This window comes from Peromyscus leucopus, unplaced genomic scaffold (assembly GCF_004664715.2).
Source record: "Peromyscus leucopus breed LL Stock unplaced genomic scaffold, UCI_PerLeu_2.1 scaffold_1333, whole genome shotgun sequence".
Classification (NCBI taxonomy): Eukaryota; Metazoa; Chordata; class Mammalia; order Rodentia; family Cricetidae; genus Peromyscus; species Peromyscus leucopus.
In genome coordinates, this window is record NW_023504483.1 from 72,070 (window position 1) to 90,718 (window position 18,649).

Sequence of the window (18,649 nt, forward strand, 5' to 3'; positions counted from 1 at the left end):
AGTTAGATGATACAGGATTTTGGTTTTTGATAAAGCTCAAGTCAAAATTAGTTGCAAAATATAAATGCGTCTACTACACCTAAACAGACAAAACATTGCACTAGGGTATATAACAACTATAAATATGAGGGCACCAAATGTGGGGGCTTCAAAAATCATAAAAATGCAAATGGCCACACAAGGTCACATGGATTCTGATACAATAAGGGGGGCTGAGATCTACAGCCTATTTTTATTTATAAATGGAAGACCCACAGTAAAACATCAATAAAGAAACTGTAGACATCAACTGACCATACATCAAATAGATTCAACAGTACCACTGCTGTGGGGAACAGCCTCCAGCAGCACATGACTTGATGGGATTCCACAGACACAGTGACCTAAGACTTTTTTGTCTGAGGAAGCAAGGGAAAAGACACACAAGCTCTCTTGATGGTTTCCTTCTGACTCTTTATTCTTATTCTTCTTTCTTTTTACCTTTACTTCTTTTCTGCTGTATTCCTTCTCTCATTCTTGATGTTTTCCTTCTAATTCACTTTATTGTTTTCATTCCATCTTATATACCAAAGTAGAATCTTTCAAACAATATAAAAATTGCAATATGTTTTCATTCTCTTTTTCTATTAAATGATTACAATGAATATAATTAAAAAAAATACAGCATGTTTTCAGTACCCCTTACATGATTAAACATTTTACGTATTTCTGGTGAAAAGCAAGCCTCCCAAAAACCCACATGCATTCATGTCCAAGCAACTTATTATAGATTAACAGAGTGTTTGAGCCAGGTATTTTTCTCAGTTGTTCTTTTGCTGCCAGGTTGCATTTTGTGATTACAAAAAAAAGGACTAATCATTTTATTATTTATCTCAAGAGGTAATCTTATAAAAAATCATAGAAAAATCACAAATCTAAACTTTCATATGTGAAAAAGAATCAATCAGCTCTATTTTAAATCCTCAGTATGCATATACATACATCCACAGTTTTTCATATCTGGAAGCTGAGGGCAGAAACAGACACAAGGAATTAATCATTGTCACATCCTAGCAAGAAAGGCATGTCAGGTAACGAAAACTGGACGGTTGTGTTCTTGTCCCCTGACCTAAAGTGTTCCTCACTCAACTATGTGCCTTTCTAAACTTTGTCTTCTTGGGATTTTTCTCCTTAAAGCTATTTGACAAAAACATCTAGTCTAAACTTAAGTTATTTTCAAAGCTTTGTTTCAGCTATGATGTACTCTGAAAACTGAACACATCTCCTAACATTAAGATTGAAATAATTTAATATCCTTGGACCACTGGGTCTCAATTGTTTTCCTTAATCATTACCCTAAGCCAGAGTGTATGTGGTTCCTCAATAGAAACTCATGTGTTCCAGCTGTGTGACATTACCTTGTGTTATTTTTTATCCTCTGCAGCCTGTTCTTTATCAGATGCAGTGGCAACATTGTCCTATCTTTACCTATAATAGTTTTTCCACTAAAATATCCTCTATTGTAATTTTTACTATATTAATTATAAACCCTCAATAAGCAAAATCTTATTTAACACTATTATTGTATAAAATCATTGTTTCAGTTAAACAGTACAGCTTAAAAGAAATTCATCTTCATAATAATCCACGAGTAAAATTTTCCAGTAGAATGGGAATTTACCAGGAAATGACCACACTCCATTAAGGGCAAAGGGGATCTCTCCACACCCATTCACACTGTGCCAGATTCCAGAGAAAAATGGCAGCAGCAGAGGCAGCAAAGATACAGCAGTAGAAAAAACATTTTCGGGCCAGGGCTCTCGGGGCCTTACCTATACAAGATTCACCCAGCAGGGTTCTGTTTCCTGGTGGGCTGATCTCCTGAAGTCAATTGTCTTCTGCTGCTCCTCTGACATGGACACTGGCAAAACAGATACCTGGAGAACATTCCAATCACCTGATACACAGTGTACATTTTTCTCAAAAGTCCATGGAATTGTCTCTAAAATAGACCATATTTTAAGCAACAAAGCAAGTCTTTAAAAGTATAACTAAAATAATTTCTTCCATCCTTTCAGAAAAAAAATGAAATAAATTAAAATAGCAAGAGGAACTATAAAATACTGAGAGTATGAATAGTGAATTCTTGAGTGACCAATGGTCATTGAAGAAATCAAGGGGGAAATTAAAATTATCTCGAATGAAATGAAAATGAAATCACAAGTTATGTGAACCCTGGTGACCACCATTTTTTCATCTTACCTGGTAATCACCATTTTGATCTCTGTGTATTGGATTGGTTTCATTTTCAGAACTCACCTACAAGTGACTTCATGGAGCATTTGTCTTTCTGTCTGGCTGCTTCCCTCTAAACTACAACCCTTCCCCATCACTCAGCTCCTCCTCAATGAAGACATGATGCTGGAGAGGCTTTTGAGCTTCCTTTCAGTGTTGAGCTGACTACTGGGGCTCACTGACTGTTCTGGAAGTCTCCAATTCCAGGGACAAGAACTTAAATACTCATCATTGACTCCAACACAGCATTCAGCATTAGGTAGAAGCTGACAGACAGTTATCTAAAGCATTAGGGGTTCTAGCACAAGAATTCTTGAGATGAGCAAATTGAGAAAGGAGCTTACAGATGTGTAAAGTCAGGTCCACTACTTCAGGAAGCACCTAGAAGCTGATACAGGCCAAATCCTGGGAGTTGACCAGGAACACCGAGGAGTTCAACCAACTTGCCATAGCTATGGGATCCCGAGCACATCCTCCCTGTGACCAGCAGCTCAGGCACTGATACTAAACTTCAGGACACTGTGTAGGACATGGAAAGACAGGGACAGTGGCTCCAGCCTTCAGTTTCTCCACTCTCAGTGCAGAGCCGTGTCCACCACCATTGTCTCCTGACCCACTTATTCTTCCTATTCTTCCACCTTTTCTTCTTCTTCTTCTTCTTCTTCTTCTTCTTCTTCTTCTTCTTCTTCTTCTTCTTCACTCTCTCCTTTCCTCCCTCAGAGCCTCCCTGTCATTCTTTCCTTCCCTCTCTCTATCTCCCTTCCTCTGTCCATCTCATCACCTTGCTTTGTCCTTTCTCTCACCCTTCTTTCCTCCCACAAACACTCGTCCCCAGCTGTAGCTCAGGAGCCAGCTCTAGTGACAAAGATGGAAAAAGCCGACACCCAGACAACCAGCACCTCAGAGGACCCAGACCCACCAACAGCTCCTCCTGGGCCCACTTTTTGGTTTCTTTGGAATTTCTCAGCAAATGCTCAAGGACCATTCCACAGAACAAGAAGATGAAAATCCCAGTCAAGGGGGGACAAGGCCCTTGGTTACTTCCCATCTTCCAGCAGAAGGTCTGAGGGGCTACCTGTAACCAAGGGTAGAGCAATGTGTTGGATGTCTTTTTAATATTTATTTGTTGTTGGTATAAGTATCATTGCTTGCATGAGTTTCTATGCACCATGTGTACAGTGCCCTCAGAAGGTCAGAGGAGGGCTGTGAATCCCCAGAGACAGGAAGTCACAGGCAGTTGTGAGTTGTCATTTGGGTTCTGCAAAACAACTACTGGTGCTGTGCACAGTAGTAATGGCTCTTCACCACGAGCCACTTCTCCAGCTCAAGGTGCAGGGTCTCAGGAATAGAGCAAGTGTGTCACCCTGATAATGTCAACATTGCTAAAAATGTAATTAAATGTCCTAGCCCCGGACAGATAATCCTTAATGCTTCACAGGGAACTTTTAATCAGAAATTAATATATGACACTTATGTTCCAGTCTTGGATCCTGACAGTGAAGTACTTTACATTCAAGGATAATTTCTGTACACAGAGGGATGCTCTTTCCAAGGTGACTCAGAGCATCCAGCACAGGCCTAAGATGGCCTCTAGAAGCCCAACTCTCCCTAACAAGAGCCCAGTGTGCACAGCCTGCCCAGTGTGAGGACAGTGCTATGTAATGTAACTGCAGACATTACTGTACCCATGTGCACAGCCTGCCCAGTGTGAGGACAGTGCTGTGTAATGTAACTGCAGACGTTACTATGGACTGTGTGCACAGCCTGCCCAGTGTAAGGACAGTGCTGTGTAATGTAACTGCAGACATTACTGTGGGCCATGTACATAGCTGACCCAGTGTAAGGACATTCACATGTGTTTCCCACCTCTTCTCTGCACAAGGCTAGCAGGGAGGTGAGGTGCAGTTTCCAGTCTCACTTCACAGAGAGGAAACCCCAACCCAAATACTTTAGCCAGGAGTAGGAAGAACGAGGATTTGAACCCAGGTCCCCCAGTCCTAGTGAGAGGTTCTGAACTGACCCCTCTAATTCCTCTCACTACCATCATGGTGCCCCACACACTTCCCTGCCCATAATGCCAAGAACATCCAGGCACAAGGTGTTAGTTAAACTGTTTAGCAGCTACGGCAAATGAGGTAAACACATTCAACTCCAGCACCCCCAGGCTGTGTTCCTGGGCTGTGAAAACTTCTCTAACAAGATTTCAGCATGGCCCTTGGATCTGTGCCCCATAGCTAGGAACAGGGTTTTCATGGGTTTGTGGAACATGGTGGCAGCAGACAGTTAGAGAGACTGCATAGAGAAGCAAGCCATGCAAGGCCACAGCAGGCTCTGACTGGCAGAGCTCTGAGAATCACAAGTTCATACTGTCCTTTGCTATGGTCACCTCATGTTGAGGACAGGCCCTAAGGACTTGGTAAATAGCAGTGACCTGCTCTGTGTTGTCCCCAGCTCCCACTTGTTTCTGTGCTGCTCTGACTTGACATGGGCACGCCGCTGGTGACCAATTCAAACAATCGGGCCTGTTGAAAACAGGCTGCACAGGCCTAGGGACAGTCCTGCTCTGCCACCCTGCAGCTGCCTGATGAAGGTGGAAGGACCCAAGCACTGGGTTCCACCCCTGTGCTACCTTGACACCTGCGGGCCTCTCAGAAACCTGTTTCTCCCGAAGGAAAATGAGGCTTCAAACTTACCTCCTAATGACTAGCTAAATAAAGTGTATCTAGTCTAAAGATCAAACAGCAGGCAAAGGGCTTCATCTGCCTTCAGGGAGACTGAGTCCTATTCAATGCTGCCCCCAGAGGCTGCATGCTAGAACAGATTACAGGGGTTTATGCTTCTGCAATCCACACTGTGAAGAGCTGTGCACATAAGTCACAGGATCTGGAGATACAGCTTGGGCTCTTAAGGTCAGAGCAGGATGAGCTCACAAAATGTTAGATGTCAGTAATCCCTGAGTCCTCTATACTTCAGCTCTTTTTGTCCCTGACATCCTAAGGAGGCCAGATACCAGCTTTGGTCTGAGTCCACAATCTATATGGCCTAAGGAACATCTCTATATTATTTAGGTTTTTGCTGTAAATCTGTGTTTATGTGTCTGGCTGATGTTCCCGTGTGAGTGAAGGTACATGTGTGCCCATGTGCCTGTTGATGTCAGAGCACTTGTTGCCTCCTCTTGCACTTTTCTGTATGCTCTGACAAGCAAACATGAGTCATCGGGCCTATGAAGCAAGTGCCTCTCCTGCTCACCCATCTCACAGACTCAAGGAGAGACATGGGCTAGCATGAAAAAACACATTTTATGCCTGCAAGAAGGAGTCTAAGTCACAGACTCATGGAGGGCAATAAACAATAACTCGAACCACACAGGAGAGGAGTGTCCACAGAACCTCCTTGTCTGTCTTCATCCATACATTCTTCAATTACAACAATAAGCCACATTTAATCAGAGAATAAAGCAATTATTAAGAACATGAATTAAAGGACATCATTTCAGGACCTGGGTCCAGTTATAAACTAAGTCAGATACAGTCCATGAGTTCGTATTTCATATCCTAATTCTCCCTTGCTTCTTTGTTTTATCCTATTAAAATAAGGGAGCTGGGTTCCCCCCTCTCTGCCCAGAGCCATCCTGGCTTTTGCATTCATACAACATCTACCTCCTGTGCAATGGCAACAATTGGTCACACAGCCACATTATAAACATGTTCAATATCAAGGTAAGAAAGATGTGAATTATTCAACCAGCTTTGATGTCTCCATAAAGAAGAACCATGAACAATCCACAGCACAGTGGTCATGATCCCACTTTCTTTTTGGTCCCATTTCCATCCTTTGTTTTTAGTGTTGATGGAATTTTCTACACTGAGCAAAACCTTGTGAGGGAGCATTAAACAAAATCATTTAGGTATCTGGTATTAAATACATGTCGGTAGGGTGAGTTCTTCTGATTGACAGGTCACAGCACCCACTCATTGAGGCTAGGTCTGCCCAAGAGGAATCACCAGGGCATTCAGATGCAGAAAAAGAACACAGGCAGGATGGGCAGAGTGATGTGGGCACCATAATTCTACCCTACTTATTGCATGACCATGAGCAACTCTCTTTACCTCGTAGTTTCCAAATGATGAAATGGACTAGTCTCTGCAAATGCTATGAGCTTTCCTACCAGAACATTCTCTTATTCATCCATTATGGGTCTTGATCCCAGCTCATACTGAACCCACCACTTCAGGGCAGTGTCAATGTCCACAACTAGTGTTGACCAAAGTTCATTACTATCCATTCTTGTCACTTAAGCATGCTCTGTGTGTGACCTTTGGGTTGGAATATCTTGGCTAATCTTAGATATTTTCTTTGGAGACTCCTTAGAACATCCTGAAATGAGGACTTGCTTCTAATCCTGTGACGACTATATAAGGGCCACTGTAACCCCAGCATCCCAGGAGACAGTGCAGAGAAACAAGTATTTTATGTGCATCCTCCTCCAAACCGGTAAGTATTTCCCCCCAATGTAAACTCCCACAGGAGGGTCTTCAGGAGGCTTTGGAGCAAGAAGCAGAGGGAAGGCACAGTTTATGCTAGGGAAGTTTTGACTCTAATGGATTTGAAGACGTAGATGATACTGTGTCTGACTAATGACAAGCTAGGTTCATGATTCTGTTGACTGATCAGGTTTTATTCATCAATGCCTTGTCTCAGTGTGTGGAGAAAGGCTTCTTCCAGGAATCTAGGCTCAACAGTGTCACAAGCCATAGCTGTTTCACTAAGGACAGTGTGGCCCCAAGCTTGGTAGAGACTGGAGGTGGGCGCCTTGAACTGTTGTCTGGGTAGGCATCTGAAGCTGGCTTTATGGAAGGAGTGAAGTTTCCCTGAAGCAAGAGAATAGATTTAGGTAACAAATCAAGGAGGCAATATGTCTCAAGCTGAGAAGGCAGCAAGCACAAAGGACTTGAGTATAAAGGGCTTGGGTCAGCTTGTCTTTCCAAGTCCTACCCCTCCACACCGTTGCTGGGTCTCTAAAGTTTCTCCGCATCCCAACCTTGCCAGCTCATCTCCAGAAAAAACCTAATGTTCTTTTCAGTTATTGTTGTATGTAGTTGTGTCTGTTGATTTTTAAATTCACTATTAGTGGGTTTCACTGTGGCATTTCCCTACATCCTTAGTTCCCATCCCTCTCCCTCCCCTGCTGTCCTCCCTCATCCTCACCCTGTGCTAATCTCTACCTCCTTCCTTTTACCTCCTGTCACAAGCATTCTTTGTTCTTTGTCTCCTCCCCCCTCTTCTCTTCCTTAGGATTTCTTCTTCCATGGTCTCCTTATCTTATGACCTCACACATGTTCAACATATTCATATATATATATATATATATATATATATATATATATATATACACATATATATACATATATATATATACACAAAATTAATCTCATTGTATAAAACAGAAAATGGGGTATTTTGCCATTCAGAATCTAGATAATCTTGTTTAGCAAAATGACTTCCAGTTCCATTCATTTCCCCAAAATGTCATGATTTCATTTTTCTTTATGGCTGAATAAAATACCCTTGTGCACTTGGCATCAATTTCTTTATCCACTGGCAATGGTGGCCATCTCTGCTGGTTCCATTTCTTACCTATTGTGAACAGAAGCACATGTGTCTTGTAGGAAGGTCAGGTGTGAGAGTGACAGGTGTTCACTGTGGATTCTTGTTACCTTTTCTTCCTCTATGACGATACAGGTATCAGGACCAAAGATGTTCCAACTTGGGAGTCTTGTTGTCCTTTGCGGCCTGCTCACTGGGACCTCAGCATCACTTTCAGGTAATATTGGCACTAACCTGAATAATTTGGACATTCTGAATTCTGTCTCTGGAAATGAATCAGTGAAGATGCCACCAATTAGTTCCAGAAGTGACCCTAACACTGTACCTGCAATAGCAGAGAGTGCTGGGAGGGGGCAGTTTCTGTTACTCACTTATATTTTTAGATGTGACCAATGCATTGACATCACTTCCTAATAGAGTTCTGTGAGTACATGCACAGGATAAATTCGTCCAAGTGAGATTTCAAAATTTCTAAATTTGTATTTGAAATTATTTTTAACTGTTGACAAATATTCCCCTATTCACTTTCTCTAGCAGTTTGAGGGACCCTGTCTCCCACACTGCTCTCTTGCACTAACTGGACAACTTTAAATGGTTTGTGACTCATCTCACTTTGTATTTCTCTAATTCTAACCATCCTCTCATTCATGTCTTTACTACTGGTTTACATTATTTAAAGTGTTGTGTCAAAAGTATTGTGTCAGGACAGAGCCAAGATACGTATTGAAATTATGTTTTATTGAAAGTGATTTTAAGATTTTTTTTTTTTTTTTTTGGTTTTTCGAGACAGGGTTTCTCTGTGTAGCTTGGCGCCTTTCCTGGAACTCACTTGGTAGCCCAGGCTGGACTCGAACTCACAGAGATCCACCTGGCTCTGCCTCCCGAGTGCTGGGATTAAAGGCGTGCGCCACCACCGCCTGGCTGAAAGTGATTTTAAGATTTTATTTTCATTCATGTCGATGTATCTCTCTGTGCACATCTGTGTGTGTGCCCACAGAAGCCAGAAGAGGGTCTCAGATCCTGAGGAGTTACAGATGATTATGAAATGTACAGAAGGGTCCTGAGTACTGAAGTCTAGTCTTCTGCAAGAGAAGCAAGCACTGTTGAGCCAACTCTCCAATCTCAACACTGAATTGGAATCACAGATAGTATGAGGTCATATGTGAAGTCCTTACTTAAAAAAATTGAAGACTACTTGTATATTTTGGTGTATGTATATATGTATGCATTTAAGCATTACAAACAGCCCAATGGAAGATGTGAAACCTTTGACAGCACTAAAGACACTCAATACAGAACAGGAAAGCAGTCCACAAAAACAAAGGCTAGTTTTTACAGGGGAATGAAATTACTGTAAATAATTACAATTATTTAACCTACAGCTAAATAATTTTGTTATTTAAATAACGTTAAGTAACTAATTAATGCTAAACAAATAAACAAATAAAGCTGAAGGATGAACTGAACAACACTGTACAAGTGAGACAAAGCAGTTATGACATCACTAGACTCATCTAAACTGGTTTACATCCAAACAAATGAAACAGGTTACAAACTGTGGAGAAATTAAATGGCAAAAATGTTTTACAATCAATATTTTAAAGTATCATTTTAAGTCATGGCTCATTTTAAAAAAGATTGGGGGATTGTTGTTGCTGTTGTTGTTGAATCATTCTGTTTTATTTCAGATTAATAATTGCTTTGCTTTACAGTAAAGACATTTTCTACATAAACATCCCTAATACTTCACACATCCAGTCTGGCATATGACACCTATTCTATGCATTTCCTGGTTGCTCTCTGAGATCTTTTGTTAGGACTCTATCTCCTGCTCCAATGTTATTTTCTGTAGGCCAAATTCCCAGCTGTCAGGTTGGGATACCTATTCTCCTCTTTCACTGGTTGAATCAATATTTGTCCTCTTTTTTTCCCCTGGTTCTCCATTTCTCCATTTCTTGGTTTATTCTCTCCAGTTCTTGACTACGTTTTTCAGACTCACATAACAATCTCAATAAGAGCAACAGATCCTCAAGTCACCCCTGAAAACAGGCATACACAATCCACTTCCATTGCTTGGCCAATTATCAATTGTTTTTGATAAGTGACTGATATTAATATTTAGTCAGCCTGGAAACAGTGCATGGATCCAGCTGTGTGGACACATTTCCTAATCTAAGGAATCTCAGGTTCCTCTTCTGAACAGTGGAGATGGTGGCAGTCCTTTCTTGCTGAGCTATTGGGGAGACTGAATGAAACAGCGCAGGGAAACTGACTTCTCTGAGACCAGGAGGATGGGAGCTCATTCCCTAGTGCTGCAAACACTGACTGGTGACTTTTGTGACAGAATTCATTCAGAAGCTGGATGTGCCAGTCAACTTCAGTGAGAAAACTGAGCATCAGGAAAGGACAATCGAAAACATTGTACTTCCTTACGAATCAATGACTTTGAGAAGATTAAATCTCTCTTTTTATCTGAATAATATGAGGTAAGTTGGTACTTCTTTGCTCCCAGAAAAGGGACTGATGTTAAAGACCTATGGATAAGCCTTGTCTTCTCCACAGAGCTGTGGAGTTCCAAGGCAAGGAACACTAGAGCTTGAGTAGGTATGAGGCAGAACTACAGGGCCAGTTCACACATCTGTTTTCCCATAGTCTGTAATTTCCCATAGTCTGTAATGCTCAAGGTGAATGTTCCATTTGTCCCAATCTCCACCTACATGGTGGTACCTATAGCCTTTCTCTAAGAAAAATACTTTCTTCATTCAAATTTAGCCAAAAGTAAAAGTCTAAGTTCCTTCAAGGGACAGGAAGCTGGAATCCACATCCATTAGTCCCAAGCAGTGGCTTTCTAGAGTTTTGAGTCACACAATCCTGGGTTCAAGTTCTGGATCTGCTTCCTACTGTTTCCCTTGTTCTGTGACTGTCCTTGAGAGTGTAGAGGCTCACATCTCTGAATAGGACCTAGTGTGGACACGAGGGTGATGAGGAGACTTCACATATTGCAGGAGGGATGACTAGAGTGCACTTGTGGTTTGTCGCAGGGATATATTCAGTGGACAGGGAAAGAGGGACTTGCAAGCTGGCCTGTCTTCCAACGACAACAGCACAGAGATCAAGATGCTCCTCATGGTGGATTTTTCTGTGTATCTGTGAGTATATGTCACTTAAATTTAGAAGGTGCAGTGACCTGGCCATTTGAGTGGGAAATTCATTCCAGGTACTTCATGACCTCTGCCCTCCGTTACCTAATCTGTTAAAGGGGAGACCCTCTGAGGCCTAACAACCCAATCTTTAAAGTATTGTAGTGAAAACAGGCCATGTTAAATCTCTTTCAAAAAAAATGTCCTATGCAACATCCTTTTTTGTGTGTTTTGCATTAATGTATGTGTGTATGCAGACTCACATATGTACTCACAAGTGATGGTGGAGGTCAGAGGCAAACATCAGGAATTTGCCTCAGACTTTTGCCACATTAATTTTTGAGATATGGTTTCTCATAGAAACTAGAACTCAGAGATTATGTATAGACTAGATGAACAAGTAAAAGATAATTAAAACTTTTAATTTAAACAGACAGATAAGGAAATGACCAAGTCAAGAAGCTGTGCAAGAGAGTTTAAGACCTGGGGGTATATTTTAGGGAGAGAACTTGCCCAGTACATGTGAGAGCCTGGCTTCCATCAGTAGCAGTGGTGGGCATAGAGCCTGGATGAAGTCTATGCACTTATGAAGCCATAAGCTGTGAGATCTTGGGGTACTTACTTAACCTCTGTATGCCTAGGTCTCCTTAATCTGAAAAGAGTGTGATTTATCTCCTAGCACTGTTGTAGTGATTCAATGGATTAAACCACGTATAATACTTGAAATGAACACAGGTATTTGTGTCACAAATGTCAGCAATTATCCTAATTCTTTTTTTTTTTTTTTTTTTTTTTTTTTTTGGTTTTTCGAGACAGGGTTTCTCTGTGTAGCTTTGCGCCTTTCCTGGGACTCACTTAAAAAGCTCACATGTGCTGAACATGCATGACCTAGAGAACTCTAATACAAATGCGTAAATTTTGTGGAGAATATGTAACATGTTGATATTACCCAGATGTTACTGACAATGCCTTTAGACACATGTTATTGCATCCACTCAGAAGAGGAAAACCAGGGCAGCCTGCAGAGCTTTCTAGTCCTGTGTTCAGTGTGAGTTTTATCTTCTGCAGGCCTGATGATAATCCCAGGAAAAGAGCCATGATTTCCTTGAATCTCCTATATTTCTTAAATGGTGTAACAGAGAGCCAGAAGAGCAGGCCCTATGGGACCCTGTGGAAATGCGTAAAAGAACCAAGGAAGGACATCTCTGATTCATCAGGCAGGTAAGACTCATCCATCCCAGCAGACTGGGCTCTCAGGGAGGCTTTAGGACCCGACTTTAATTCTGTTCCCACACCTGGGAAGCAGCATGGTGGAACACACAGTCAGACAACACTAAAGGATCAACTCTGTCTCTACTGTCAGCACTGTCACTCTGCAGCTTTTGAGGCCTCAGTTTCCACATCTGTGCATTAGAACAATAGAGACCTGGACTTCTCAGCTTCTGGAATGAAGACATGAGAATCTCCAGCCATAATCATGCATTTGCTTACAATAAGGTTCACCTGTGTCAATGTGCCGTGTGCATCTGAAGATGTTAACATTTATGTCCACCCTGAGGTGAAAATTATTTGCTGCCATGGGCCCTAGTTGCATGAATTACTCTCTACTATTTCGAAATTCTACAGTGAGATCTTGGTATAATAATCCTGATATTTTCTATCACTGATCCCTGTTGATCTGCAAAATCTGCATCTTTAGTTGAATGCTTGGAAAAGAATGTTTGTCTCAGGCACAAGGTGGGGACAGGTGATGCTACCCAGTGTCTGGGAGAGGAAACATCACCAGCAAGCCAAGGGTTGGGACTGGGAAACCTTGGTCAGGAATGCAGGGATGGCCTCTGTTTCCAGTCTTGATGACCATGCCCTGAGGTCACCAATCCCCCCTCTACCAATGATCTGATCTCAAATCAAAGACAGGACCACAGTTTTATTGGCATGTACTAAAAGACCTGGGTCCTGCTGGACAATGTCCTGCCAAGCAGACCCAGGAAACTCATGTTGCTCCACTGTGTCTGAATCCCCATGACCATGAAGACTCTCATGGACACTCTCCTCTCGCCCTCCTTTAAACACATTGTCCTAAGGTTTGTGCCTTAGACAAGCATTTTCCTTAGACAGGACCTTGGCATGGAAGTTGTGTTTATGTGAAGCATCTCTCTCCTTACTCAAACTCACTGAATCTTTTCACCTTTCAGGGCCTTTTTCTTATTCTTTTATTTAATATTTTGGTCTTTTTGAGACAGGGATTTTCGTGTAGTTTTGGTGCCTGTCGTGGATCTCTCTCTGTAGACCAGGCTGGCCATGAACTCACAGAGATCCTCCTGGTTCTGCCTCTCAAATGCTGGGATTAAAGGCATGTGCCACCACCACCCAGCATTCTCTTTTTCTTATAAGAATAACCACTGGTCAGTCGGAGTACTTCTCTCTGTTGTCATTGTGTGCACACACATTTTGTGACAGGGTCTCACTATACAGCTCTGGTTAGCTTCAATCTCAGAGAGCTACCTGCCTCTGTTTCCTGCATGGTGGGGTCATAGTTGGGGGACACCAGACCAAATGTCACACTGTCTATTTAACTGGACCTATTCTTTGTTTATTTTTGGAAGGAAGACATGGGTGTGTGTGGGGGGGGCACACATGCGCATGTGTCAGCGCCTGGAGCTCACCAAGTAGGCTAAGCCAGCTGAGGAGTCTCCCCATCTCTGTCTTCACTGCTCTGGATTACCTGTTTTTGTTGTCACCTGGCCTTTCTTTCTTTCCTAGTTAATAAGATCCTAGGAATGGAACTTGGGTCCTCCTGTCTACAGGGAAAATAATGTGTGGACAGAGATATGTCACTGGCCCTCTTTACTAATTCTGCTAGTCAAATATCTGCTATGTGATCAGGCAGGCATTGTACTCAGCTCACAGAATGACTTGATGAATACACACAGGCTCTCTGTCTTTTTAAACATACCTTGAGGACAAGGTTGGCAGGGCAGTATTTGGTTTATCAGTGAATTCAAGGGCAATGAGGAGCCCTACACAGACCATCATACTTAGCAGAACACAAGGACAGCACACCCTCCTTTCAGGGGACACTCAGGATGGGAACCTCAGGGGATAACAACTGGATGAGAGTTGAAGGGGAGGAGACAACAGCAGTGAGACTTGTGTATGAAAGAAGTTAAAGGCTGAAGGGTTTTTTCCAGCTTCCCAAGGCTCATCCTGGTGCTGTGTAAGTGGGGACTGAGTAAATGATGCTGTGTAGGGGTTGTGATGAGCACCCAGGCACTGAGGAAACCGATACTTAGGAATGAAATGTTCAGATGCTCATTGATGTTCCATACAGATATGGACCACTGGGCAACAATAATGAGACCGTGGAGCAGAGTTATGGGTCCCCTGACCTCCAGAGGACTCTTTACCATGATGAAATATTAACCAAGCTTTCTAATTTCCTCCTTTTGCAGACAAAGTGCCATGATGGTCATAGTATCTACATTCTTGACAGAGAGAGACTCCCTTGCAAGGGAAATACAAGTGAGTCCTGTAGCAGCTCTTGGTACCTAGAGACTGATACGGGCAGGAGAGGTATCTGTAGGTGTGGCTGTGTGCTCAGGACACTGTCTCCTGAGAGATGCAGATTTCTATTTGGGAGGTCTGTGGGCACCTACTCCTCCTCCATAGCTGGGCTGCAGAGAGAGGAGGCAGAAATCACAGATGATGCCTTGAGCTGTTAACACATCCATCACCACCTGTGCCCTTTAAGCTAATGTTTCATGTAATCAACACACTTTTATTAAATGACTGTTGAAGCACCTGTGAATGAGAAGCTAGAGGAAACAGGGAATTGGGGCTCCCCAAAGGCTTAAGCCTTCTGGGGGCTTGAATTTACAGGGTTCAGGAATTCAAGGTTTAAGGAGTCTGGGTGTTAAGGTTCTAGATTCTTGATTTCCAGGTCCTGAACTTCTGACATCCTGAGGTGGTGGGTACTCAGCAGCCTGGGACAGCTATGGTTCTGCCTGCCACAATTTGATAGTTCCAGGTTGCTAAGGTTAACTGTTCTCAGGTCCTGGAAATGAGCCTCTCTGTCTGGGGAGGGTGGAAAGTGTGTTGTCAGCAAAGTCTCATCTGTTTTCCATTCCCCTCCCCCTCCTCCTTCCAGTTTCTCTCTTCCATTCGTATACTTCCAATGAGTGGTGCTACTCTCCAAATGCTGACTGAGGCCATCCTCAGTAAGTCACACCCTGGGGACTGGAAAGCCTTCCATGGCCCAAGACCACAGCTGTGGGAGGGACCCAGGCAGGGACCTTGCATCCTGACCAAGGTGGCTTTTTAGTTTCTCCTCCCCTACCTGGAGGCCTATTTTGAGCCCTTTGCTCCCCATGATTGACAAGGTAGCTGGGAAGACAGAACCTGGAGGGGACCCTTCTATGGAAATGCCCCTTTACACAGTGCTTCTGTGTCTTGCACACACTACCTCATTGGATCCTCAAGAGAGTCTGTACAGGACCACTGTCCTTGCTCACCTTCAGGTGAACAGTGACACACTTGAGGTCACATAATTGTCACAGTGACAGGCTCAGGGAGGTGATGATGGTAACAAGTTGGGTAGGCTTCTGGTCAGTTTTCCATGGCAAAAACTGAGGCAGATCTTGACCTGTTCCCTTCAGCTGATGTATTGTCGTAAGAAAACCAGTCTCCATCTTCTGAAGAGTGAACAGAAAGAGGAATGATGTGACACCCTGCTGGTACAGTGTCTTCATTACTTTTCTATTGCTGTGACAGAACAACAAGACCGAGGGAAATTATAAAATAAAACACTTAATATGGGTCTCACAGTTCCAGAGGGTTAGACCATCATGATGAGGAGCATGGCAGCAGGCAGGCAGGTCTGGCACTGGATCAGTAGCTGAGATCTTATATCTGGAGATACAAGTATGCAACAATGAGATTTAGAAGTGTGTGGCTTTTGAAACCTTAGACCCCATCCCTAGTGACACACCTCCACTCCCAAGTCACACCTCCTAATCCTTCCCAAACAGTTTTCTAACCGGGAAGCAAATATTGCAATATATGAGCCTATGGTGACAGTTCTCATAAAACCCCACAGGTAGACTCTGCAGCCTGTCACAGCAGCCCATAAGAAAATTCAGGCCAGGCTTAGGCTTCTATTACAAGACAATTGAAAGTGAGACCTGATCCTGACTCCAGGATGAACTCTGATTTTGAGTACTCACTGGATCATCACCCCAGACGGAGCAGGGCTCTTTGATTCTCAAACATTTTGCACAGGGTTAGTGACTGAGCTCTGACTTTGTGCACAGACACTTGACAGTGTGCTGAATTCTCACCCTGACTTGGACATGAACTCCACTCAATCTTTTCCCATCTCGCACTGCTCCAGAAGAAGGAATGAGGAGGGGTTTGAGTCAAGTGCCATATCTAGACCACAAATCCACAGCTGCCTCTCTTTTCTCCATGGACTCAGTCATATTGGGCATTGGGCAATGAGTTAAGACAGCAGGGCCAGGCCAGTTCGTGTCCAATCATTGTCTGTGAAAGCCAGCTCCCACTGTGGCTGTGACAGCCAGTGTTCTGAAGCCCTGTGTTCTCATTCCAGGTTGGTGCCCAATGGCTCCCTCTGATTCCCTGTGGCATCTTCCTCTCATAATTTCTTCTATGAACCACACAAACTGTGCCTGAGCCTGGACTCTCTTCTTCCCTCAGTGGTCTCCACACCTGTTATCACTACCACAGAAATAAAAGCCCACTACTTCCTCATGAATGTCTTGTCACAGTTCTTACATTAGGATTGTTGGCAGGATGTGGGCTATGTGTGGGGTGAGATGGTACCTGAGTGACAGGGACAGATCCAGAGATGGAAGCGCCATAAGGGCATACCTTACAGCTCTCCTTTATGCATAGAGTTGTGGAAGCCTGGAGAGAGTGGCCACACAGAGCCCCTGGGTGACTGTGGCAGAACCCCAAACCATCCATCTACACATGTTCAAAATGTGTATTGAGCACCTACTGTGTACCAGATAACAGGGGATGGGGTGATGCTGGAAAACAACCTCACTCAGACTTTTGCCATGTCTCTTCAATGGTCCTAAGGACTGGTGCAGAATGAGGACCACCCTGTTTGAAGAGATGAAGGAGCACAGAGAGACAGGCTCATGTGGCTGTGCCCTTTTCTGCCTGTCTCTTCCCCAGGGGCAGTTTGATCCCTTATCCTCTCCAGTCTCACTTAGCCCTCCCATTGCTACTCAGCACCTGGACATCACCTATCAGATTCTAAAAAGCTTAGTCTCCCTGGGGAGTCAGGGTCCTGGTGACACCCACCTGGGCTCTGACTCCATGCTTGTCAAGGAGGTTGCAACTCATGAGGTCTCCTTCACAGTTTACCACATCCTGATAACTACAGGAAGTAACTGATTTTCATAGAGGCAAAGTGGTTCATTCAGGCCACATACTAAGCAAGGGTCAGTGCCAGGATCTGAACCCACAGCCATGGGGCCCCTAGACTTCCTTTGTATGGTTTTTTGAATAATAAATCTCTCCCACAGTCTCTGGATTTCAAATACTTAGTCCTCAGTTGATGCTGTTGCGGGAGACTTAGAAAGTGTGGCCTTGCTACAGGAAGTATGTCACTAGGGTCTGCTTTGATATTCCAAAGCCTTAGGGCAATCCCTGTTGGTTCTATTTCCTGCTGGTGGCTCAAGATGTGAGCTCTCAACTGCTCCAGTCAACATTTTGCCTGTTGCCATGTTTCCTTACCATGATGGTGATGAACTCTTACCCTTCTAGAACTATCTGCCCAAATAAACTTCTTTCTAGAGGTTCCCTTGGTCATGGTGTTTTCTCATGGCAACAGAGAATTAACTGACATACCTGGCTCAGACCAGGTGACCTCACAGCTTCCCTTGTCCCACTTTCCTCTTCCTGTTGCCTTCCTTAAGGACAAGGACCCCTTGATGCTAGTCTTCTTGCACTTCCTCCACGCTGGCCCTCAATTTTCACTTCCTGTACCCACTGTTCTCCCTACAAAAGCATTCTACCTGGGAAGATGCAAAGCAGAACTCAAGATGGTACAGGAGATTGCCGCATGGCCCTGCAGTCTCACCCTCCCAGGAGCCTTGCTTATTTCCCAGCAGCCATCTCATGGCTCTGCATAGTTCCAGAAAGGGGGGTTCTGCTCTTTCCCCATGGGAAACTCTGTGCCTTTTCTTCTTAACTTTTTTGGTCAGAGTGTTTTATCACAGCAAAAGAAAGAGAAAACAGATGTGTGTCTGTTACAGATAGTGAGATTGAAACAGAAATAAAGCCTCCCAACAAAGAGACCTGGACCAGACAGAGTCACTGCCAAATCCTACCAAATAAAGAGTTAAGACCAATGCTCTCTGAACTGTCTCATAAAATAGAAAGGGAAGCTATGCTACTAAAATCATTCTATAAAGCCAATATTGCCCTAATACCAAAACCGGATAAAGACAACAAAAAACAGATAACAATAACACAACATCCCCGATGAACAAAATTAAAAAATTTCTCAATAAAATTCTTAATAACTAAGTGTTTGCAGCCGTCGCTGCGCTGTCGCCGCTCCCTAACGCCAGCGCCGCCTCTAGCTTGCAGAGCTCCAG